Genomic DNA, 26,358 nt, shown 5'->3' with positions numbered 1-26,358 from the left:
ATAAAGAAACTTGTTCAACTTGATCTAATACAGTTTTTCCAAATTTATTTGAGCCCATAATTTTTTTTTTTTTTTTTTTTTTTGCATAATAGCTCTTAATAGGCCTTAGAACTAAAACTTTTTGGATCATGCTTTGGTAAATATGACAGAGGTATTTGAATGGTAAACCTTTTTTTTTTTTAGATTTTATTTATTTATTTGACAGAGACAGAGACAGCGAGAGAGGGAACACAAGCAGGGGGAGTGGGAGAGGGAGAAGCAGGCTTCCCGCAGAGCAGGGAGACCAACGCGGGGCTCGATCCCAGGACCCTGTGATCATGACCTGAGTTGAAGGCAGATGCTTAATGACTGAGCCACCCATGTGCCCCTGAATGGTAAACTTTTTAAACTTGATTAATACAGTGCTCGACAGATAATATTCGTTCAGTAAATATTTATTGTAAATTTAAAGCCAATGAACATACATTATTTCAGTTGATTATCTGATTATTTCAGTTGATTAAGATAATCAGAATATATGTTACCATCTCTGGTGAACAAAAGAGGAAAGGAAACATAGTGGATAAGTTAATTCCCAAAGGTCACACATCTAACTGGTTGAAGAAATTGGGAATTAAGGGAGATGTTTTTTCTTTTCAATCATTTTTTTTGCATTAGTGTTAATTTATTGGGCAAATATTTATTGAATAGCTATATCCTACCATAACATGTAAATCATCCCCCTAAAGAATTTCAAAAACAATATTGTAACAATGTATAGTAATAATCAAAGAGAATTAACAATCAAATTTTTGTCCCAAGTTCCTAGTATATAGCGCAAGTATCAGAAAGGACTTAAGAGATAGAATAAAGGTAATATTTTAAATTAAGGAAAAGTCAAAATAAGTTTTAACTATTGTTGCCTTTTTAACTTAAACTTTTAAAAGAAGCCGAATACTGTAATCATGGCATTCATCTTTGTATAAGACATAATGAGGCCAGAATATACTCTTTTGCTTGAGCAGTAAAAATGGCACTCTGAATTCTTTCAAATATTAATAAATATTATAATATATTCTAAAATTCCCAGCAGGCTAAAATGACCTATAAATTGACATAAATTCTATAAAATTCTAGTCTTGCTGGTTCCTACACCCTGCAGCGACCACATTTTGGAGAAATGAGCTCTAACTCATAAGATTAGCAAATAGGTAGTGAAAGCAGCAGGTACAATCTGCTCAGACAGGCATGCAGACTCGGCAAGTGCTGAAGGAATGAGTGCCAAAGAAAGGTAGCAAATCCTGCCGAAAAACACATGGTTTGTCCATGGCTTAGGAATATTTGATCAGTGCAGACCTATTAAACACAATTTAAATCTATATTTATCTTCATTAATATATCCCAGAAGACCTCAATATTCCAATAAACTTCCACTATCCGTGAGGGTCTTCAGCTCATTCTGGAGAAGAAACAACATTAGCTTAATATTATTCATGAGACATATCTGAGGTTTTCACTTCATGACTCTTTAATATTAAGTTAAGATGGGGAAAAATTACACTGATTTCTTAATATGAAAACTAGAATTCTTGCCCAAACAAAGCTCAGCTACAACAGTTTATTGCCATACCATTTTATAAACTTCAAAGAATCTAGTATAATATCTACACCTAGCAGGCATTTAGTAATGATGAATGTGGCAGAATGCTGGATGCTGTCTAATATCCATTTTTCCTTTCTTTCACTGTAATGGTTTTGTCTTCCTTTGTGAAGCTCGCCTTGGAAGACACTCTATTTTCCGGTATATTTTGCACCTTTTTATGGTCCAAGTTTTTATCAATTTTATCAATGGGATATGAACAGAAGTTATGTTTAACACTCTTCAATTTTACCCTCAAAATGTTGGTCTCTCTCTCTCTCTCATACACACACACAAACTGGTCACACACTCCCCTGCTTCCTTTCTCCATTTCTATGGCTCAGACATAGGGGAACTTGAACCTGAGATGGGGGCTACATATTGAGAATGGCAGATTTGTTTCTATGGCCTGGACAATGTACCTCTGAGCTATTACATGAGGGAGAAATAAATTAACTTCTTTAGTCACTGTATTTTGAGATCTTTTGTTGCAACAGCTCAGTGAGGGGCATGCAAACACATTCACAAGAGGAAGTAAACACGATTCTTTCCCCAAAATGCAATGCCAACCACTAGCAGAAAGAGGAATAAAGTAATAATAATGAAACAGTACTTCCCACTATTCTCTCATTTTATGATTTAAGAAGAGATCATTTTAAGTACTTTCATATTTAGTGTCAAGAAGCAACAGCTTTTTTTCACTTTCCACATATGTGGCTGGGCTTGCCATTTAAATACTCTGTGCTTATATTTCTACATTTGTTAAATGAGTGTATCTTCCAGACAACATTGCTTTAAGGAATACATGAGTACCTGAAAAGTTGTATTAGGTAGACAATAGTTCCATTTTACATAGAAAAAAATTAAGATTCGGAGTTACTCTGCAATATCTCAGTAATAATTATGATTGCCTAGGTTAGAACTCTAGTCTTTTCTCATATATTGCCCTGTCGCTATATGCTAGAGGGCTTTAGTTTCCCTTAAACTGGAGTATCTAGAAACCTGAGGGTCCAAGGCCATATTCTCAGAAACATGTCATTTTTTAAAAAAGGATTCAATTGTTACTTAGGTTTTAAAAGCTGATTTATTAAGTAAGCTTACCAGGTGAAGAGATTATGTTTTATTTATCTTTGTATCTGACACTGAATCTAATGTTATGATATGCATATAGTTAAATAAATGCCTTTAAATCATATTGCATTAAATACATCACCTTTAGAAGCTATGGCAGTTAGCTAGTGCATTGAATTATTTTGCCCTTTGGACATTTTATAGTGTTTTTGAGAAGGGATTTAATTGTTACTTAAAAATATGATTTTAGTGTTACTGTCTCATAGGCAAGTAATTGAGGCAAATAAATAGTCTGAATAAATAGATAAATTAGCTCTATCTTCAACAGGTTTTGTTTTAGTTTTGGTGTTGTTATTTTATATTGACATGTGGATAAGTCGCTCAGTGACTCACATGAAGATTCTTTAAGTAAATATTCTATCTGAAGCATATGGAGTTCAGTTTTAAGCTATGGGGCAGAGGATAAAAAGAATGCTGTTTTAAAATTTATTGTGATTATATTGAATTTTAATAGTTCATTTAACTCAGTGTAATTTGTTTCTTGGATTACTAGATAATGGTTTTGAGGATGAGGCAGTATTTTATTCTCTTTTTGTATTCCATCATTTGCATAATGCCTGGTAAATGGAAGAATGAGTAAATGAATGAATGGACAAGAGAATAATACGCCATTAAAATACTCATGCCTTGAGTTACTAGGTGCTGCTTCCAAAGCTGGGTGTATAATGAGAACATACTGCCTCTTTTCCTCCCCCCCAATTTTCTAGGAATTATTGCAATAGAGAGCCTGCTTTGCTTCTTTAAAAAGGCTTAGGTCTACTATGACTATGCTACGGTCCAGAGTCAAAGATTGCTATAGAATGAATATCTGTGTCCCCCCAACATTTATGTGTTGAAACTTAATCTCCAATAAATGGTAGTCGGAGGTGGAGCTGTCTGGTGGGAGATGATTAGATCATGAGTATGGAGCTCTCAGGGATGGGATTAGTGCCCTTATAAAAAATATCCCAAAAGGCTCCTTCACCCCCACCTGCCATGTGAAGTTACAGTGACAAGACAGCCATCTATGAACCAGAAAGCAGACCTGCACCTGAGGCTGGATCTGCTGGTGCCTTGACCTTGGACTTCCCAGTGTCCAGAACTATGAGAAATAAATTTCTGTTGTATAAGCCAACCAGTCTATGGTATTCTGTTATAACAGTCTGAACTGACTAGGACAGAGACCTACTTTCCTTCATTGCTGAGAGGAATATATTCCTTTCTCCCTTGCACTTAATATGAGCACTGGGACCCTTTCCCTTACTGTAATGACTGGGAATTAAAATGAACTTTGTTCACTGAAAATTAGTTATGGAGCCTCATTGTCTGTTCTGGGAGCAGGAAATCTAACAATCTTGTTTTTCTTTCCTTAGTCACAAAGAAAAAACTCAAAGGAAAACTTAAAATAATAGAGTTGTTCCTAAAGTATCGAAAACAATTTAAAATAACCTCAAAAATAAATGTTTTTTTATACTAGCCTACTTTTTTTTTTTACTTTGTGATTGTTTGCAACCTACCAGTTATTTAAGACTCTGCAATTAATGCCCATTATAGATAAAGGTTATTGATGTCTATTGTGTTCGTGGATTCCACTGGTGTTGCAAAGGTCATTAGTACTTATGCTATTGACTATTAGAGATGTAAGGGAATTAACTTTTTTACTTTTAACTTTAGTTGGCAACCTATCAGAAATGTGAGGCAATTCCTTTTCCCCAAATTTTCTAGAATTTGCTCCATTTAAATACGTTTTAATCAAAAGTTCAGGAAAAGAAGACTTTTAAAACTGTGGAAGCCTCATAAAATTTATTTTAAGACTGTTTGAGGGAACCGATTAAAATATACATTTCCACAAACTGATTGGAAGCAGACGATCAGGAGGTCTGCAGATATGTGTCCAGAGACTGTTCTCATTTCCTTCTTCTAAGTGAGGCACAATCCTCTGGAGCAGCCAACTACATAGAACCCCAAGCAATTTCTCCTGGGAAAAAGGATGTGCCAGATAAGCGAGGGAAATTGAAATGGTCCGAAAACTAACCACAACCTTATAACTGACAGAATAACAAGATTCAATGGCTAGATGAAGCTATTTAAGTTTAAAGACGCTTTGAAGTTATCACTGAAAGACTGGGCCAAAAACTATTCTAAATCACTGAAGTGCCATAGTTTACCTGAAAGCGTGTATGTTTTTGTTTTCAAAGTTTTAAGAAAGGTTTTCTACTTAGATACTAGAGAGTATAATGGTTAGAAAAATCTTTAAAACTCATCAAAATAAAATCAGAATTGCATGCATTTGTTCTCAGGTGTATTCATTGCTAATATTTTAAAAATCTTGCTCTTTAAAAAAATTTCCAACTTATTGAGATATAATTGGCATATAACATTGTGTAAATTTAAGATATACAGTGTGATAATTTGATATACTTATGCTTTGCAAAATGATTACCACAACAGCTTAGTTAACATATCCCTCACCTCACAAAGTTACCATATTTCTGTGCGTGTGGTTAAGAACTTTTAAGATTTACTCCCTTAGCAACTTTCAAGTGCACAATACAGCATTTTTAATTATACTTACCATGCTGTACATTACATCCCCAGAACTTATTCATCTTATAATTAGAAGCATGTACACTTTGACCACCTAAACCCATTTCCCCTATACCACCCCACCCCACTCCTGACAACAACCAATCTACTCTCTCTTTCTATGAGTTCAGTTTTGTTAGATGACATGTTGTAAGTGAGATAATATAATATTTGTCTTTCTATGTCTAACTTATTTCACTTAGCATAATGCCCTCGTTTTATCCAAGCTGTGCTGAATGAGAGGATTTCCTTCATTTTGATGGCTGAATGATATTCCTGTGTGTGTGTGTAAAACCACATTTTATTTTATCCGTTTATCTGTCAACAAACACTTAAGTCATTCTCATGTCCTGGCTATTGTAAATAATGCTGCAATAAAATGGAAATGCAGATATGTCTTCAAGATCCTGATTTCATTGCCCTTGTGTTTATACTCAGAAGTGGAATTGCTGTATCATATAGATAGTTCTATTTTTAATTTCTTCAGGAATCTCCATATTGTTTTCCATAGTTGCTGTACCAATTTACATTCCCACCAACTGTGTACAAAGGTTCCCTTTTCTCTACATTTTAATCAGCATTTGTTATCTCTTGTTTTTTTTTATAACGATCATTCTAACAGCTGTAAGAAGATATTTCATTGTAGTTTTGATTTGCATTTCCCTAATGATTAGTGATGCTGAACACTGTTTCATGTACCTATTCACCATCTGTATATCTTCCTTGGAAAATAATTTATTCAGGTCTTCTGTCGATTTTTTAATCGGGTGATTTGAGTTTTTTTGTTTGTTTGTTTTTTGGGGTTTTTTGCTACTGAGTCATAAGAGTTCCCTATAGATGTTGAATATTAATCTCCTATTAGACATATTAATTGTAAATATTTTTTCCTAGGTTGCCTTTTTGTTTTGTTTTGTTTTGTTTTTTCTGTGCAAAGGCTTTTTGGTTTGATATAGTCCCACTTATTTATTGTTGCTATTGTAGTTTGTTCTTTTGGTCACACACACACACACACACCATTTTGGGTTTTTTGCTACTGAGTCATAAGAGTTCCTTATAGATGTTGAATATTAATCTCCTATTAGACATATTATTTGTAAATATTTTGTCCATAGGTTGCCTTTTTGTTTTGTTTATTTATTTTTTTCTGTGCAGAAGCTTTTTAGTTTGATATAGTCCCACTTATTTATTGTTGCTATTGTAGTTTGTTCTTTTGGTCACACACACAAACATACACACACACACACGCACATACAACATTTCCAAGACCAATGTGTAGGAGATTTTCCCCTGGGCTTACTTGGAGGTGTTTTGTAGTTTCAGGTCTTACATTTAAGTCTTTAATTCATTTTGAATTAATTTTAGTGAGTTGTATAAGGTAGGGGTCCAGTTTCATTCTTTTGCACATGGATATCCAGTTTTCAGAAGACCATTTATTGAAGAGACTATCTTTTCCACACTAAGTATTCTTGGCTCTATTGCCCAATATTAGTTGATCATATATACATGAGTTTATTTGTGGGTTCTCAATTCTGTTCCGTTGGTCTATGTGTCTGTTTTTATGCTAACACCATACTGTTTTGATTACTATATTTTTGTTATATAGTCTGAAATCAGAAAAATGATGCCCCAGCTTTGTTCTTCTTTCTGAAGATTGTTTTGGAAAGTCTGTGGTGTCATACAAATTTTAGGAATATTTCTTCTATTTCTGTAAAAAATGTCATTGGAATCTTGATGGGAATTGTATTGAATCTATAGCTGGCTTTGAGTGGTATGGACAGTTTAGAATATTAATTCTTCTGATCCATGAACATTTTCACTTATTTGTGCATTTTTCTATTTCTTTCCAATGTCTTACAGTTTTCAGTTACAGACCTTTCCCCTTCTTGGATAAACTTATTCCTAAGTATTTTATTGTTTTAAATGCCATTGTAAACGGTTTTTTTTTTATTTCTTTTTCAGAGAATTTGTTGTTAGTGTATAGAAATCCTGATTTTTGCATGTTGATTTTTGTATCCTACAATTTTACTGAATTTATTAATCCTACCAGTTGTGTGTGTGTGTGTGTTTGTGTGTGTGTGTGTGTGTATAGTCTTTAGGATGTTTTGTATATAAGAACATGTCATCTCTAGAAACCATTTTACTTCTTTCTTCCTTTTCAATTTGGAGTTTATTTACTTTCTTACACTATTTATTTACTTTTTTAGTTAGTTATTGTCTGATTGCTCTAGATAGGAATTCCGATGCCATGTTGAATATAAATGGTTGGACTGTGCATTCTTGTCTTATTCTTAATTTTGAAGGAAAAGTTTCCAACCTTTGACAGTTGATATATCATTTCCTAAGCAAGTCCATGGGATGGGCTCTGTGGCTGCCTGGGTTCTCTCACCAGGTTTTCTGGACAGGTGGGATTGGAGGTGAGGCTTAGCAGTTAGGTGGGGCTGCTAATTTAGCTTCTCTGCCTAGCCATGACCATAGAACCAGCCCCATATCCACTATGGCCCATTGGGTTGGGGCCCAAATCAAACAGAACTACCATCCAGGCTACCTGGATAGAAAGGGCTACTGGCTTGGTTCTGCAGATAGACAGAACCAGTTTCTAGTATTTCTGCTCAAGCACTACTGCTTGAATTCAGTCTGCCAAGATCTGAGATCTGATTGCTGTAAACCCAACCCCAACTTTGTTTCCATCCAATCCCCAGTTGTCAAAGCCCACAGATTCCCCCATTGATCCTCATGGAAAGAGACCCAAATGTGCCTCCTAGGAAGCATTTGACAATGTTGGGGAGGCTGAGTGTCCATCTTGGGGTCTCTTTTCCCACTGGAGAAAACATGGTGTCAGGGCACCCCTCTCAGTGTGGGTGCTGTGCTGGCCTAGGGAAGGATCAAATAGTTCAGAGTAAAACCACACTTCTTATGCTTTTAATGCCCTCTTTCTCAGACTCTGTGGTCCAAGGAGGTCTTTCAGTCTCACCCTTGGGGTTCTTGGATTTTCCTAATAATGCTTGTTTATGGACAGTTGCTAGTTGGTTTTGTGAGGGGCACTAAACTTAGGAAAGACTTATGTCACCATCTTGATGATGTCAGTTCAAGAATTAGAATTTGGAGGGTCTGCCTCTGTTCTTGTAGTTATGGAGGCTAGGAAGTCCAAAATCATAGTACCAGCATGGTTGCTTCCTGATAAGAATCCTCTTCCTGGTTCATAGCCAGGAACTCCTCACTCTTTTCTCACATGGCAGAAATGCTAAAATTTTGGTCTTAATTGTAAAGGTTCTTAAAACTATTAAACTAATAGCCATAACAGTAAAACTATTTGTGTAAAAAAAAAAGGATTACATTGTTTAGATCGGGTACTATGTTTATAATGACCACATAGAGAACATTTTTGGATGAGTCTTAATTTCAAAAATACAGTTTGATTTAGGATTCAGAAGTATGGCTGGCATGATTAATATTACTTCTATCTTAATTATCTCACTTGGGGGGAAGTTAGTAGGGTGATAGGGGCTAACAACACTAGGCCTCATTCTTCCTTTCTAGCAGCAGATATACAAATTACATTCTTCTCAGGAGGAATTAGGAAGTTCCCCAGGGAGGATTGGCCTTGTAATTTGAGAGCCAAAATAACAAGCCAATGTCACAAGCATTAAATGAAAAATCCTCAGAATATTTGATTTCTTCCACTTATAATTTAATTTGTCACTGAAAATACAATTGTCATTACTACTTTTTTTTTTTTACAAAATGTGATAATGACACTTAATAGAAGAACAAATATTTACCAGTAGTAGATAAAATACTATCAGCCTGGTTTCAATTGTATTGGTAAATGATCCAATGTAATTGGGTCCCAGAGCATGTCTACAAAGTCAAACATGTAGCAAACACTCAGGAGTTATAAAAAGATTAGATCTTCTGTTTCCTCTGTCATTTTAATCCTGTGTTTATATTCCATGCCTCTTGGTATACATAGGAGAGAACAAATTCCAGATACATTTTTTTGTGTTTTCCCAGATAACTTGTTCTGATGAACTCTATGGAGTTGCTGCAGTCTCAGGTACTGCTTGAGTTTTACAGATCGCCTTGTCATAAAGCTAGAATAATATGACTAATATAAGCAGTCTATTTGCTTATTTTACAAGGTAAGAAAACATTTCATATGCTTCAATAATGGTTAACAAAAAATCTTGCAACCTAAGAAAAACTGCTTTTATTTAGGAAAAAACAAAACAAAACAAAAAAGGGCCAACCCTCTCTTATCAACCACCAACCATACACTATAATTTTAAACAGCTTTTCAGCAGAGTATTTCTTTTCTGTACAATGACTGGTTGAAAATGTTACTCAGCCTATGGATCAAAGCCTCTTGATGAGCTGTGTAGGATGGGTCCTCTCAGAAACACTGCACGGTTGCACTTCGATGCTTCCATTTTGAATATCCCATCAAGGGTTACACAAAGTTACCTGAAGAGGTTAATGATGAAGGAGGAGAAGGAGGAAGAGAAGGAAAAGATTGCCAAAAATTGAAGAACTTAACAAGAAAATGATCGCTTCCTGTGGTGGGTCTAATCTTTGGAATGGGGCAATGGTGGCAGTATTGGAGAGCTATTTCATCAGTTTGCTTGTTATCTTCAACAGACAAAAATGCCAATTTTAGCTCTTTCAGTGGCTGGGTAGTAGATTCTGCTTATGCCTTTCCAAGTGAGACTTACAGGTGAAAAAAAAGTCTATTATTCTTACGTTACATATGTCTATCAAGGTTTTCCTTATGTAAAAAGAAACTAAATCAGAGGATTAACTGTACTAAAGAACTATTGTTTCAGAAACGTCTTTAGGTATCCTGCTCATTGCACTAAAATGTTGCACTGTCACAGTTTTGCAAGTGAATATTCATTCTTCAGCTATATTCCATAATTTCTAATTTTCTTCAACTTTATTTATAAACCCATTTTGATTTTTTCTTTTATCCTCTTCACTTGTTTCTTACCACTCTCCCTCTCTCCCTTCTTTCTTCTTTTGCGCAAAATTAAAATTGAATAAAAAAGGTGATTCTTTTTAGAAACTTAATCATCATGGCTCCTCTGATTATAGCTGAGATATCTTATTATTTGAATAATTCTTCCTAGATATTTCTAACTAAATATGCACTTGACGATATTCTGCAGTTTTATTTGAATTATAGATATATTCTTCAATTATTAGATGAAAAAAAAATAATGACTGCTTAAAGCAGTCCATGGCTTTGACATGGCCTTACTAAAATCTTGAAAGATTCATCAGAGCTGAAAGATAAGTACCACCATACCCACTGAACTAGAACCACATTACTCAGTTTGCAGAACATCAAACAGAAGAAGTTCTTCTAGGACACCATGCCACTTTTTACATTGATATTCTTCTCTTACCCACTTGTCGCTCTGGGAAACTTCTATTTATTTGTAAGACTCAGTTAAAGAGGAAATTTTACTTCTCCACCTAGGAAAAATAACTTCTGCCTCAGCCCAGGCAGCTGTGGTATTTGCTTCTATTCTAAGGGTTGTCACTGTACAATTTATAAATCTGAAGCTCTCAGAGGGCACATCTTTTTATTCTTGCTCATCTTTTTATTCTTAAGGATTGAATATTAGTGTCTTGCATGTGGAAAGGGGTTAATAAAGTGTTGAGTGACTCAAACGATAAATAATAACAATTATTACAAAAATGTGTATAGCACTTACTTAATGCCAGGACTTCTCAGAGCACTTTAAACATTTTAATGCAATAAATTTAATCCTCACAGTCAGCATATGTGGTATTTTTCTTATTTAACAGACTAGAAAACTGATAAATTTAACAGAGACGTTAAACCACTTCCCTTGGGTCACACTGGGAAAGATCTGGCATTGGAATCCAGGCAGACTGCTTCCAGGATCCAGATTGGTAAAGCTTGCCAATCCACTTCCTGGCTTAAAAATATTGAGTATCTCCCCCATCTTTCACAGGATAGATTCCACTCTGATGAGCAGAGCAAAAAAAAAGTCCACTTCATTGTACAGCCCCTGCATAGATTTTTAGATACTTATTTTTCAGGTTCCCAAAGCCGCTCTCATCTTGAAATATTTGTCATTCTGCCAACACACACTGTTTTATCAGGCCACTAGATGTGTGTGTGTGTATATATATATATATATATTTTTTTTTTTCCTCTGCTTGGAAGGCTGTCCACCCCAAACTCTTCCTTCCATCTGACTGAGAAGATCATTGCTATCTTGTGAGAATGAACAACCATCACTGTTTCTTTGACGATCTACAGAGTTCCTCCCTGAGATTCACATTCCTCAGTGCCAAAGTATATGAAGAAATGCTGGTTCCACAGAGGCAAGTTTTAAGAGCTACTGCACTTCGTTGTTATACCCATAGATGGAATTATTTAGGGGTAGAATTTGGAGAGGCAAAGCTGGCACTTAGATGCAGTAAAACAGAACAGAATAAAGACTCGTTTTGTGCAAAACTGCAAGTTTCAGTTAATTACCTTTGTCACCTTTTGGCTTAGTTTATTGGAAATATGAGTTTGTGTCACAAGCATGTTAGAATAGCAAGAAAGATCAAGCTGTCAACATATGGCTTCCTATCGAGATTGTTTGTGAGATTAATGCATCTGCCTGTGGGTTATGCATTGCTAACTTCAGCTCCGCAGAAATGAAACGTCATGAGCAGCAGTGTGTGCTTTATTACTTAATTTGTGGCCTATCTTTGGATGGGACAGAGAATCAATGTCCTTCTATTAGTTTCCATATTTTGCTTTATGAGTCCCATTCCTGAACAGTCCTGTCATTGATGAATACTTCATGTTAAATAGCCAGTCATCTGATGAAGAGAGCTGGCCACCAGGGATGAGGGAAGAGATGTTGGAGTGAGGGTAATTAAAGGTTCCATGCAGATATTTTGCAACCCACAGAGAGAAGAGAGCAAGACTGTAATGCCATTCTTCATGGCAGGGAAAAGGCCAAATGACATAGAAATAAAGCAAGACAAAATCAACAAAGAATTAAACAGAAAAATCAACCAGCTTTGAGAAGAAGACACAATTGAAGGTGTCACTCTAGAAAACTGTCTCTATTCAGCCATGCATACCTCTTCCTTGTCAGTTTCTTGTCCCCCTTACTGTTCTCAGGAATAGAAATTGGTGTCTTACAAAGACAGCATTTCTGGCTAATGGAAACTCTTCCATCACCAGTGTAGGGGAAGGAAAAGAATGATCCTGGTGCCTGTTAAGGGTCATAGCCTCAGCTGTTCAATTTTTTTCTTTCTGAGTCTCTATGGAATTCAATGTGAAATTGATCAAATGGCAAGAGAAAATTTGCCATTACAGTACATTGACCACATACTACTGTCTGCTTTGGAGTATACGTAACTGAGATAGTCCAAAGACTGTGAAATTTGGAGATGGACCCGGGTTTCAGTTCTGAAGCTGTTACTACTTAGTTTTACGAATTTGAGCAAGTTGTGTAATCTCTTTGAACCCCAGCTCGTACCTACAAAATATAAATTCAAAGGGGTTAATTTGCAGGCTAAACAAAAACCGGGCTTATGATATGCATACAGTTTCATAAATACTTTATTAATACAAACAAAAAAGGAAAATTTATAACTATTTATCTTTAGAAACAAAAGAGATTTGATGAAACTTTCTCACATCATGAGATCAGCAGCCTAAACTATTAGATTAAAAGAAAAACTAAAATTGCTTATAATGTTAATTTAAAATAAACAGAAACTTAAGAAGCACAATTTCTTAAGAAAAACTGTATTTTAGATGGAATTGTGATTCTGTTAAGAGATATTAAATAGTCAAAGATCTACAGAAGTTAAGAAATTTCCATCTTTAATGTGAAAAAACACTTTAGGTACTAACGCTACTGTTTTATTGTATGTCATTTATCATGACAGCAAATCAACTAACTCTAAAAATTAGGATTAAGCTAATTCCAAAAACCTTGGCTTTTTGCTGTAGTTTGGTGTTCTTTCTCCTCTATCCCCAACTTTATTTTTTTTAAAGATTTTATTTATTTATTTGAGAAAAACAGTGAGAGAGAGAGCATGAGCCAGGGGAGGGGCAGAGAAGCAGACTCCCCTGTGAGCAGGGAACCCAATATGGGACTCAATCCCAGAACTCTGGGATCATGACTTGAGCCAAAGGCAGATGCTTAACCGACTGAGCCATCCAGGCACCCTATACCCAAATTTGGATAATTCTGTTTCCCATTTGACATTTTGCGTTTGAACATTTATTGATTTAATGGGGTTAAAAAATACTATCATTTTAATTTATACCATCAGGCAGTGATGGGGCCATCCCAGAAGAATTTTATAAGACTATGGAGTTAGTTGAATAAAGATCGGTATTCTAAGAGATGAGGCTGAGAGGTTAGATTATTAAGGCATAGGTAAGCCTTCTGATGTTAATATGGGGGTGGCAGAACAGAAAACAAAGTCCTACACATTGCTAAAACTAATAATGCAAACCTAGTGGTGGTGCTGGCTTCCTTGAAAAGGTGAAAGTGGGATTTCTAAGGTCAAAGTCCACTTCTTGTAAATGGACTGATCATAGGTAAATTGAATCATGTAAAATTCAGAGTGATAGTGATACAAAAGCAATTCAAACTCAACTTGCTAGATGCTTTATAACTAACTAAATTTTCTCCAGAATCTTAAGATATAATGACTCTTGAAAAGAGACCAAAAGCGGTTTCTACTACAGACAATGCATACCTCTGGACTCTCAATTCCATTTAGACACTTTTTGTGTTCACCATAATTTTTTTTGTTGTTTTGCTTACGTGCCTATTTCAAATAATAGGCAATAAAGATATATTTACTAGGAATAACATTATGCCAAATGGTGAGCAATAAATCAGTTTTCAAAGCACAAGAAAGAAAAAAATTAAACAAGTGCTAGTTTCGTTGTCATACTACAGTAAAAAATGATTAATGTATACAACTACTAGTTCTAAAAAGATATGGACTAATTTTATATCAACATGTGTACCTACATGTTACAATAATTTAAAATATTTTTATGAATTATTCATAGATATAGATGAAATGGAAAAAGAAAAAAAACAAAAACAAAACCTTATGAAATAAAATGACTTTTAAAAATATCAAGAAGAGAGAAAAAAAAACAATGATTTTGCTCAAAGAAATGAGGTTTCTTTATTGCAAGAGTGAGAGAGAAATTCCAGGTATGGTTAATTCACAGTCTAAATGTATCCATGAGCAAAGGAGAAGTGTTCATAGCACTGATAGATACAAAATGAAATTACATAACGCGTAACCCCTGATTATTTCATTTAAGTGTTTTTATTTATTGGTTTATTGGCAATTTGGGTTCATTTTTCTGTGAATTTCCTTTGTCCTCCCTCTTTTCCTATAAAGTAGTTTGCCTTTTTGCTTACTGATGTGCACACTTATCCTGGGTACTAATTTGCTGCATGTTATGTGAGTATCTATGTCAAACAGGTAATCATAAAAGATGGAGTGAAAAATATGCAAGAGATTGTGAGATCTTCACTTTAGGGTGGTGAGTAGTCTTGGAAAAGAAGGAAGGGAATGAGTTGAGGGAGGGTATATTTCAACCCTTTAACATTTTACTTGTTAAAATTTTTGAAGAAAACAAAATATGTTTAACCCCACCTGAGGAATGGCACTCTACAGGAGCTCAGATTCCTCAGAGATGAGGGTCTTGGTGGCCCACCAGGTAAACTCAAATTAGCATAGGTTCTAGTGAAGGGAAGGGGAGCCAAGAATGCGATATAGAAGAGAGAGAACATAAAAACCACTTCCAAACTTGAAAGCAGCATGAGCTATAGTTCATCTTACTGATCTTCCTCTTTTTTACTTTTCTCAGGACAAGAAATTGTGGTTCATCATCCAAATCTTTTAGGATTGAGGTACTCTATCCCTTGACTACTGGGAAAATTTACTGCCAGTAGTTCACAGCCACATGCCATTGTGGAAACTGTTTTCCATCAAAGGAAGCTTTCTCATGCACATAACACTCCCTCCCCAGGGCAGTTGTAGGAGTCCAAAGAACTGAGTCCCTCACCCAGATTTGAGATTGTCTGAAGGGCGGCCCTAGTTTCAGAACTCCCTATGAGAAAGATGAAATCCATCACTACTACCATGACACAATTAACCTTACCTCACTCTTACTCTTGCTTCCCTTTCCAGGCAGTGATCAGACTATGGGAGTTGTTGGTATAAAGGAAGTGATTTTGAATGTAATCCCGCCCAAATGGGGATGGATACTTCAAAGGATTTAAAATAGAGGAATTTCCTGATCAGACATGTTTTACAAATATTACTCTGAATATAGGCCAGTATACCTCCATCCCTAATTTAATGATCAGAAATATAATCTCACAGCGTCCAGAGTAACTATCCAAAGGTGTGCAGAATACCCCTTTTCTAGCCCTTTTTTAAGACTCAATAACATGATATAAATAAATAACTCAGATCTGTGTCAAGATGGTACCTAATGATATGTTTTGGGGGGAAAGGGGTGGAAATTAACAAAGGATACTGAAGCACCCTGGGGAAACAATGGGGGAGACACATCACCACAATTGGAATGAAATGATCACTGAAATTCAGTTTCTCATAATTGGAACTGAGACTCTAGAAAAAGGAAAATTTAAATTTAAATCACATTAAATTTCTTTCTTTTATTAATGTATTGTATCACATTGATTGATTTGCAGATGTTGAACCAACCTTGCAGCCCAGGGATAAATCCAACTTAGTCATGGTGAATAATCCTTTTAATGGACTGTTGGATCCTATTGGCTAGTATTTTGGTGAGAATTTTTGCATCCATGTTCATCAAGGATATTGGTCTGTAATTCTCCGTTTTGATGGGGTCTTTGTCTGGTGTTGGGATCAAGGTAATGCTGGCCTCGTAAAACGAGTTTGGAAGTTTTCCTTCCATTTCTATTTTTTGGAACAGTTTCAGGAGAATAGGTATTAGTTCTTCTTTAAATATTTGGTAGAATTCTCCTGGGAAGCCATCTGGCCCTGGGCTTTTGTTTGTTGGGAGATTTTTGATGACTGCTTCAATTTCCTTAGTGGTTATAGGTCTGTTCAGGTTTTCTATTTCTTCCCGGTTCAGTTTTGGTAGTTGATACATCTCTAGGAATGCACCCATTTCTTCCAGATTATTTAATTTGCTGGAATATAGTTCCTCATAATATGTTCTTACAATTGTTTGTATTTCTTTGGTGTTGGTTGTGATCTCTCCTCTTTCATTCATGATTTTGTTGATTTGGGTCCTTTCTCTTTTCTTTTTGATAAGTCTGGCCAAGTGTTTATCAATCATGTTAATTCTTTCAAAGAACCAGCTCCTAGTTTCATTGATCTGTTCTACTGTTCTTTTGGTTTCTAGTTCATTGATTTCTGCTCTGATCTTTATTATTTCTCTTCTCCTGCTGTGTTTAGGCTTTATTTGCTGTTCTTTCTCCAGCTCTTCTGGTGTAGGGTTAGGTTGTGTATTTGAGACCTTTCTTGTTTCTTGAGAAAGGCTTGTATTGCTATACACTTTTCTCTCAGGACTGCCTTTGCTGCATCCCAAAGATTTTGAACAGTTGTGTTTTCATTTTTATTGGTTTCCATGAATTTTTTTAATTCTTTTTTAATTCTTCTTTAATTTCCTGGTTGACCCATTCATTCTTTAGGAGGATGCTCTTTAGCCTTCATGAATTGAGTTCTTTCCGACGTTCCTCTCGTGACTGAGTTCTAGTTTCAAAGCATGAAAATATGCAGGGAATGATCCCAATCTTTTGGTACTGGTTGAGACCTGATTTGTGACCTAGGATGTGATCTATTCTGGAGAATGTTCCATGGGCACTAGAGAAGAATGTGTATTGTGTTGCTTTGGGATGGAATGTTCTGAATGTATCTGTGAAGTCCATTTTGTCCAGTGTGTCATTTAAAGTCTTTATTTCCTTGTTGATCTTTTGCTTAGATGATCTGTCCATTTCAGTGAAGGGGGTGTTAAAGTCCCCCACTATTACTGTATTGTTGTCAATGTGTCTCTTTGCTTTTGTTATGAACCATATGATCCTCTCAATAGATGCAGAAAAAGCATTTGACAAAGTACAGCATCCTTTCTTGATCAAAACTCTTCAGAGTATAGGGATAGAAGGTACATACCCTCTATCATAAAAGCAATCTGTGAAAACCCACCAGCGAATATCATTCTCAATGGGGAAAAGCTGAGAGCTTTCCCCCTAAGGTCAGGAACACAGCAGGGATGTCCACTATCACCACTGCTATTCAACCTAGTAATAGAAGTCCTAGCCACAGCAATCAGACAACAAAAAGAAATAAAGGCATTCAAATTGGCAAAGAAGAAGTCAAACTCTCACACTTTGCAGATGATTTGATGCTTATGTGGAAAACCCAAAAGTCTCACCCCAAAACTGCTAGAACTCATACAGGAATTCAGTCAAGTGGCAGGATATAAAATCAATGCACAGAAATCAGTGGCATTCCTACACACCAACAACAAGACAGAAGAAAGAGAAATTAAGGAATCAATCCCATTTACAATTGCACCCCAAATCATAAGATACCTAGCAATAAATCTAACCAAAGAGGCAAAGAATCTGTACTCAGAAAACTATAAACTACTCATGAAAGAATTTGAGGAAGACACAAAGAAATGGAAAAGTGTTCCATGCTCATGGATTGGAAGAGCAAATATTGTGAAGATGTCAATGCTACCTAGAGCAATCTACACATTCAATGCAATCCCCATCAAAATACCATCCATTTTTTTCGAAGAAATGGAGCAAATAATCCTAAAATTTGTATGGAACCAGAAAAGGCCCTGAATAGCCAAAGGAATGTTGAAAAAGAAAAGCAAAGCTGGCAGCATCACAATTCCAGACTGCCAGCTCTATTACAAAGCTGTCATCATCAAGACAGTATGGTACTGCCACAAAAACAGACACATCGATCAATGGAACAGAATAAAGAGCCCAGAAATGGACCCTCAACTCTATGGTCAACTAATCTTTGACGAAGCAGGAAAGAATGTCCAATGGCAAAAAGACAGTCTCTTCAACAAATGGTGCTGGGAAAATTGGACAGCCACATGCAGAAGAATGAAACTGGACCATTTCCTTACACCACACACAAAAATAGATTCAAAATGGTTGAAAGACCTAAATGTGAGCAGGAGTCCATCAAAATCCTAAAGGAGAACACAGGCAGCAACTTCTTTGACCTCAGCCGCAGCAACTTCTTCCTAAAAACATTGCCAAAGACCAGGGAAGCAAGGGCAAAAATGAACTCTTGGGATTTCATCAAGATAAAAAGCTTTTGCACAGCAAAAGAAAAGTCAACAAAACCAAAAGACAACCAACAGAATAGGAGAAGAGATTTGCAAATGATGTATCAGATAAACGGCTAGTATCCAAAATCTATAAAGAACTTATCAAACTCAACACCCAAAGAACAAATGACCCAATCAAGAAACGGGCAGAAGACATGAATAGACATTTTTCCAAAGAAGACATCCAAATGGCCAACAGACACATGAAAAAGTGCTCAACATCACTCGGCATCAGGGAAATCCAAATCAAAATCTCAATGAGATACCACCTCACATCAGTTAGAATGGCTAAAATTAACAAGTCAGGAAACAACAGATGTTGGCGGGGATGTGGAGAAAGGGGAACCCTCCTACACTGTTGGTGGGAATGCAAGCTGGTGCAACCACTCTGGAAAACGGCATGGAGGTTCCTCAAACAGTTGAAAATAGAGCTACTGTATGATCCAGCAATTGTACTACTGGGTATTTACCCCAAAAATACAAATGTAGGGATCCAAAGGGGTATGTGTACCCCGATGTTTATAGCAGCAATGTCCACAATAGCCAAACTATGGAAAGAGCCAAGATGTCCATCGACAGATGAGTAGATAAAGAAGAAGTGGTATATATATACAATGGAATATTATGTAGCCATCAAAAGAAATGAAATCTTGCCATTTGCAATGACCTGGATGGAACTGGAGGGTGTTATGCTGAGCAAAATAAGTCAATCAGAAAAGACATGCATCATGTGATCTCACTGATATGAGGAATTCTTAATCTCAGGAAACAAACTGAGGGTTGATGGAGTGGTGGGGGGGTGGGAGGGATGGGGTGGCTGGGTGATAGACATTGGGGAGGGTATGTGCTATGGTGAGCGCTGTGAATTGTGTAAAACTGTTAAATCACCGACCTGTACCTCTGAAACAAATAATACCTTGTATGTTAAAAAAAAAAAGAAGATAGCAGAAAGGGAAAAATAAAGGGGGGGAAATGAGGAGGGGAGACAAAGCATGAGAGACTAGGGACTCTGAGAAACAAACTGAGGGTTCTAGAAGGGTTGGGGCTGAGGATATGGGTTAGCCCAGTGATAGGTATTAAAGAGGGCACGTACTGCATGGAGCACTGGGTGTTAAAAGCAAACAATGAATTATGGAACACTACATCAAAAACTAATGATGTAATGTATGGTGATTAACATAACATAATAATTAAAAAAACAATAAACATGTATTTCCTTTATAAAAAAATTACATTAAATTTCCTTGGGGTGGTGAGAATGTATACAAGAAAAAAGTCGAAAATGGCTGAATGGGGAAAGGCTGAGATCATGAAAAATAAATTAATATGCATTGGCCATAAGAACCTCGTAGTGGCCATATCTTATGGGAAGGGAGAATGCAATGGAGTCCACGTGATAGCAACCATAGAAGTCAGTCCGGAGTTCAAGCAAGCTCATCTTATGTCCTCCACAGAGGTCAAGCTCTAGGGCAAAGAGCAGGATGGAGAAGGTTGGAGAGTGTATGGAGATGGAAATGAAGTTTGTTCAGCATAAGAGAAAAAATAATTTTCCCTCCATGCTTCTCAGTTCTGAACTAAGACCCTTGTAATAAAAAATAGATTAATAAGAGAAAAGTAAACAAGTTTATTAACATGTACTCCTCATGCATAGATGTGAGACACACAGGGAAAAATTAGTAACTCCTCAAATTGGCAAATTCAGAATTAAATAAAATTTTAAAAGAAAAGGGAAGGGGGGATATAAGACCCAATAAATTCACTCCCAAAGTTTGCTTTAAAAAGTAAATACTTTCATTGGCATAGGTGGTAAGAATGGTGTAGTGAAATGGTGTCTCTGGTTTCCCACAAGAATGTGAAACACTTCCAGTCACAGACTGGCTAATCTGTTAAACTAGGCAGGTGCTACTGGAATGGGACTTTTCCAGCACTAACGATGAAGATTGATATGACAAAGGCCCCATTAAGGACAGGGACCACTTATGGCAAGCTTCCCTGACATCAGGCATAGTTGGACAAAGACAATGCTGCTTCTCAGATCCACAGCCTCTTTGGCTATCTATCAGAAGCATGCTAACGTGCATCCTCCAGATGGCAGAGATCAGAGAGAATATTCTCCCCGGTCACAAAGCCAAACTCTTAAGACATAGAGCAAGATGAAAGGAAGACTTTGTCTGACCTATGGTTCTTTTCTTTATGACAAATGGCGCAAAAGACAGAAATAAAAGAAAACAATGACCATTTCTGGGAGGAAAAGGATCTATAGAAAACAAGAATTCTCTTAACAACTTTTTACCGGAGTCACTATACCCAAGGAAATAGTTTACACAAGTATTTTCTCCTGCTAACCTAAATTTGAAAAGGAAGAGACAAGAAATTTTTACCTTTCTCTCTCAACCAGTCACTATAGAGAGAGATCAGGGAGAGCTGACTCTGGTAAAAAAATTCTTACCTTTCACCAGCATCGGCCAGTTTTCAGGATCTTATCTGTAGGCTCCGGATAAAGTATAGTTTTGCAGAAAGTTCCTGTGTGGTCACTAAACTATGAAGGAGAAAGGATAAAAGGATTTCCTCTACCTTTCTAGATTCTTGGCTGGGACACCCCACTAATAAAAATCAGATTAACAGAAGAAAGACAAACAGAAGTTTAATAACAGGTATACTCTGTGTAAACATGGGAGGTACCCAGGAAAACTACGTAAGTTTCCAAAATGGCACAATCTACCACTTTAAATGGCATCTCCAGCTACAGACAAAAGCTGTTGGGGGAAGATAGAGTGAAGAGGGTGATATGATGTGAACCAGGAGCTAAAGGTCAAGAAAGAATTCTTGAGATGTTTTCGGTGCAAAAAGGTATTTTTATTAAAGCACGGGGACAAGACAGGACCGACCCCTGGGCAGCAAGAGCCGCACTGGGATTGTGAAGAGCCTTTGGTTATATACGTTTAAACTGGGGAGGTGGGGTGAAGACAAGGGAAGTTTCTATAAAGATTTTCACATGTTAAAGAGGACTTGTAGGACCCTGGTGGTCTGGCTATGTCAAGCTAAAGTTGCTTTCTGCCTCTTGCAAAGCATTAACATTAAGACAGCTGTGAGTTCTTTAAGGAATGTCACACTCCTGCCTGTCTCAAGTATTCATCAATGGGTTGCTAGTTATAAGGAAACTTAATTTTGTCTACATTTATTTTGTCTTTGTTCTCCTCATCAAGGGGAGGCCAGTTTATGGGAGGTTACCAGAAAAAGTACAATAGATAAGGGTCAGGTTGTTACGCAGGTTCAAGTCCTTGCCTTCTTTATTGGTAAGAGTTTCTAGAGATTTAATCATTCTTCTCTTTCTTGGTACAGAGAGGGAAATGCCCTTACAAATAGGGATTTCCCCTATAAATGTAAATGTTTCTTACAAAATGGTAACTTCTTTTCAGTTTTTAGAGTTTCTCCTGTGTCTACGGTTTTTCAAAAATAACCAGCTCAAGGTAATCCTTATTATGCCAAAGAGACATCTTCTAGAGTGGCAAACTCTGCCTCCCTTCAGTATAATGGTAAAGGGCATTGGGGTTTAGGGCATGGTAAGTAAGAGCTGAGGAGATAGGGTTTGGTGGATCCAGCTCCTGTGTGAATCCTAGAGAAATGGCTAGGTCTGAGATGATTGGCTGCTAGACCCAAAGCACAGGTGTTTCCGGAAAGGAGGCCCCTGTCATCCATGGTGGTGGTCTTTTAAGTGACCCATATATAAGTTACCATGTAGGTTTCAAAATAGGAGGTATCACTGAAGGTCCAATGATCAGATGCTTTTTCCAAGTTCCCCCATATCCAGACAAATTTCCTCAATTCTTTTATGACCCTAGGGAAAGAAAGAGAGTGACAACAATTGAGACTGGGTTTCCTGGCATTCAGATTGGATTTCCTGGCAAGTGAAGGCATCAACATTGCTTATATACTTGGGACTCTGAATCAAGCCCTGTTGTCAAGAAAATTGCAAAAAAAGAAAAGCCAGAATCTTGAACCACACATTAATCTGCCTGGATTTAAACCTTTTGAGTATTTTATGTGTGAGCACATAATTAATGAAGTCTCACCGAATTTTTTAAGTACTTTGTAATGATTACCGTAGGAATTATACAGAAGAGTTTCAAGAACTGGCCCAGCAAAGAGCCGAGCAAGAGGAAGTTGGTTCAGTCTGTAAAATGAAAAGGCAATGTAAGCATAAACATCTTACTGAAGCATCCTTCACAGGCCCTTTAAGAGAAGGAAAGACTTTGTGCTTCTCCTCTCACCAGGATTCCTCTTAGTGAATGCCATACTTTAGTTCAAAATTTGTATTTTACTCAGTGAAATAGCAGCTCCTGAAGAGTTAATATTTTGAAAGAAAAACACCTGAGAGTAGAGAGAGTTTCTTAGAGAAATTATTTGCAAAAATAAGTCCCATTGTAAAATGTAAGGATTAATGTATTAATCAGAGCTTTGTGAACTCTCACATTAAGCAGCTTTGTTATGCTAATTCACTTGTAAATGAAGAATGGAGTCATTCTCCTATTATTGAAAATCATTCTTAAAGGCCTGATTTAGAACAATAAAGATGTCCTTTATGCTTTTGCTAAGTTTTAGATCAGGAGTCTATTTTAGTGAAAAAGTCACCTTATTTTTTCAAGTTGCTACATATCAATTAAGCTTTATATTTAGTTTTATTCAGCCCATGAAATTAACAAAAGAAATATCTGCTCAGGAAGGAAATAATACAAGACAACCTTGGGAATTTATTTCCTCACAATCTCCCATTAAAAGGCCAATAATGCATAGAAAGTCAAACGATGCACCTACACCAGAAGTCAGCAGACTGACTTGAGGGTTACAGAGTCAAAAACATTGCTTGGTTTTGGTTCCCTCTGTAATTCTTTGTTTTGATTTTTCAAAAATTTAAATTGTTGTAAATATTTCAAAATTGAGAGATTACACACAAAATCCTGATATGTGGATTTTTGTGCAAAATTAGATGTGACTAGGGCAGCATTCAGCATTGGCAACAACCACTTGGAGCTGACCAGCAGCTATTACTACTAAATTGGCATTCTTGCCAGTTCCTGCCTCAAAATACTCTCACTAATCTTGCTGGCGAGACAGCTGGGGATTGACCAAACAAGTGAGAAAAAATAAAATCGTTCTATTGCAGTTACTTAGAAAGTAAACATTAAAAATACCACCCACTTATCCATATTTCTCCTGTTGTAGTGGAAAGATCAGTATGTTGGTCATGGAGCTTATGAGAAGCACAATATCAAGCAATTACTTGCTTTTTGTCTGTTGAGAATTCTTCAGACATTAATTGGTTAAGACGAGGAAGCAAGAATACAGATGTGGTAATATTTTTCAACACTATGGTGCTTAAATCAGTTTATTGCTTCCTGAAATTCCTTTAAGATAAAACATTAACATGGAATATATTAGCACTTGACAATTAGTAATATAAATCAAACACCTGACAGATCATCTTTACTATCCTTTATTAATCAATTGCACAATAGAGTAGCTTACAGTGCTGCCTGGAATTTAGGTAACTTGGTCTTGACCCCATTAAGGAAATTGACTCACACATGCCATCCAAGCGAAAAATCTCCACCTTTTCAACAAAAGATTGACTCAAAGATTTAGACATTTTGGTTAATATAACCAATCTAATTTTTAATAATTTTTCAGTCCAATTATTCACAATCAGTAATATAAGTATATGATTAGAGTCCTTGTTAATTTGTGTCGTTAAGAAATTCATTTGGTAATACATTATATGTTAATAAAAAATTAAAAAAAGAAATTCATTTGGTAAGAAATAAGGGCAACCTTTTTTTAATGAAATCACTTTTCAAAAATATCAGTGATGAGCCAACTACATTTTTTAAAAAATATTTTATTTATTTATTTGACAGAGAGAAACACAGCAAGAGAGGGAACACAGGCGGGGGAGTGGAGAGGGAGAAGCAGGCTTCCCCCTGAGCAGAGAGCCTGATGTTGGGCTCTATCCCAGGACCCTGGGATCATGACCTGAGCTGAAGGCAGACCCTTAATGACTGAGCCACCCAGGCACCCAGCCAACTACATTTTAATACTCTGTAACTCAAGACTGAAATCCAATGAAAGTTTTCTCATTTCTGACTTTGTGAAAATTAATGTACACTGCTTAATTAGTTAACATTTGTAGTTGATAGTATAAAGAACTAGAAATTGAAGTTATTAATTAATGTACAATGTGATGAAACTAAGTATGACATGACTTAGTATGACTAAATATGACAACATTAAAAAGAATAGATTTCAGCAAAGATCTTTGGCGTAATACACACACACACACACTCACACACATACACACACACACACACACACTCACACACATATATATCACTCTGGGGACTGAAGAATGGTCTTGGGCCCAGTCAAGGTGTAAAGTTGGAACTGAAGACCCTGTGGGATGCCTGGACCTTCAAAGATCTCCCATCACTATAGCAGGGTATAAAAAGAACCATGGCCCTTGGCAGAAGCAATCTCAACATCTCTCTAGAGGTATTTATCTTGACCTTTAAAAGAATTCCACATATAAAACCTTCTAAACACAAATTCACAAAACAAAATTCAGAAAGCATGACAAAATAAGCTACGATGAATAAGAAAAAAACTGAAAAAAAATCAAAATATTATCTCTCCATAATTAAGCTCTCAGAAATAGTAATAGAAATTTCAGATGTAAACTCTTAAAAACTGTTAAGAATGAAGGAAGAATGAAATAAAAAATAATCATGATAAAAGAGTAGGAAATAATGGAAGAATATAAAATCTATTTAAAAATAATAAATGGAAATTCTAAAAGTAAATTATATATAATCATTGAGACAAAAAATATGCAAATAGGCTAAATACGTTGAACATTGAATTAACAAACTGGAATAGAACCTCGAAGGGCCACTACATGTCTGTACCAAAATTGAAAACAATGACTTATTTGAGCCACATTCTGATAGAGTATAAAAAATTTATTAAATGTGTATTGCCTGCATCTCTATCTCTTATAAAGTTTTTAATAAAATATTTCTTATAAATTTTATTTAAGTCCCTTTTTTACTAGGTCTTAGAGAAGAGATAGGTCCATACATATGAAATTGATATACATCACAAAATGCTCAGAGTTTCTTTGCCCATTCACTATCTAAAACATTGTTACTGTGCTACAGTTATCCTACCCCCAAATTTCAGTTTTCTGGCAATAGGTGTATTCGTCCAAATCACACACATTCCCTTGCCTAACCAAACAATTTCCAGCCATGCCCATGTATTCCTCAACCCCGGTGCCAGAGCTCAATCTAGTATTTCTTGTAACCAAAAGTAACTGGTAAATTAAATCTATTTGTATTCTCAACGATTAAACATTTAGAGCAGCTTTATAACTTGAACACATTTTTAAAATGTTGTTGGAATTTAAAGCTTAGAGCTCACCTGGCATTTGTCTATAGGATCTTAATTCTGTATAAGGCACTTCTTTTTTTTTTTTTAACTTCGGGTCCCTGCAAATATTATTAATTCTGGCTTTATATACACTAACCAAGAAAACACCAACAGTCATTCAAGTGAATGCCGTTCTTCAGTCATCACAGAAATGATTTCTTGTCTTTTCTCCATGCAAAAACTCTCCAAG

Source organism: Callorhinus ursinus, unplaced genomic scaffold, assembly GCF_003265705.2.
Source record: "Callorhinus ursinus isolate GAN/ISIS: 27379988/994484 unplaced genomic scaffold, GSC_fseal_2.0 scaffold11, whole genome shotgun sequence".
Lineage (NCBI taxonomy): Eukaryota > Metazoa > Chordata > Mammalia > Carnivora > Otariidae > Callorhinus > Callorhinus ursinus.
This window is presented reverse-complemented; position numbering follows the sequence as displayed.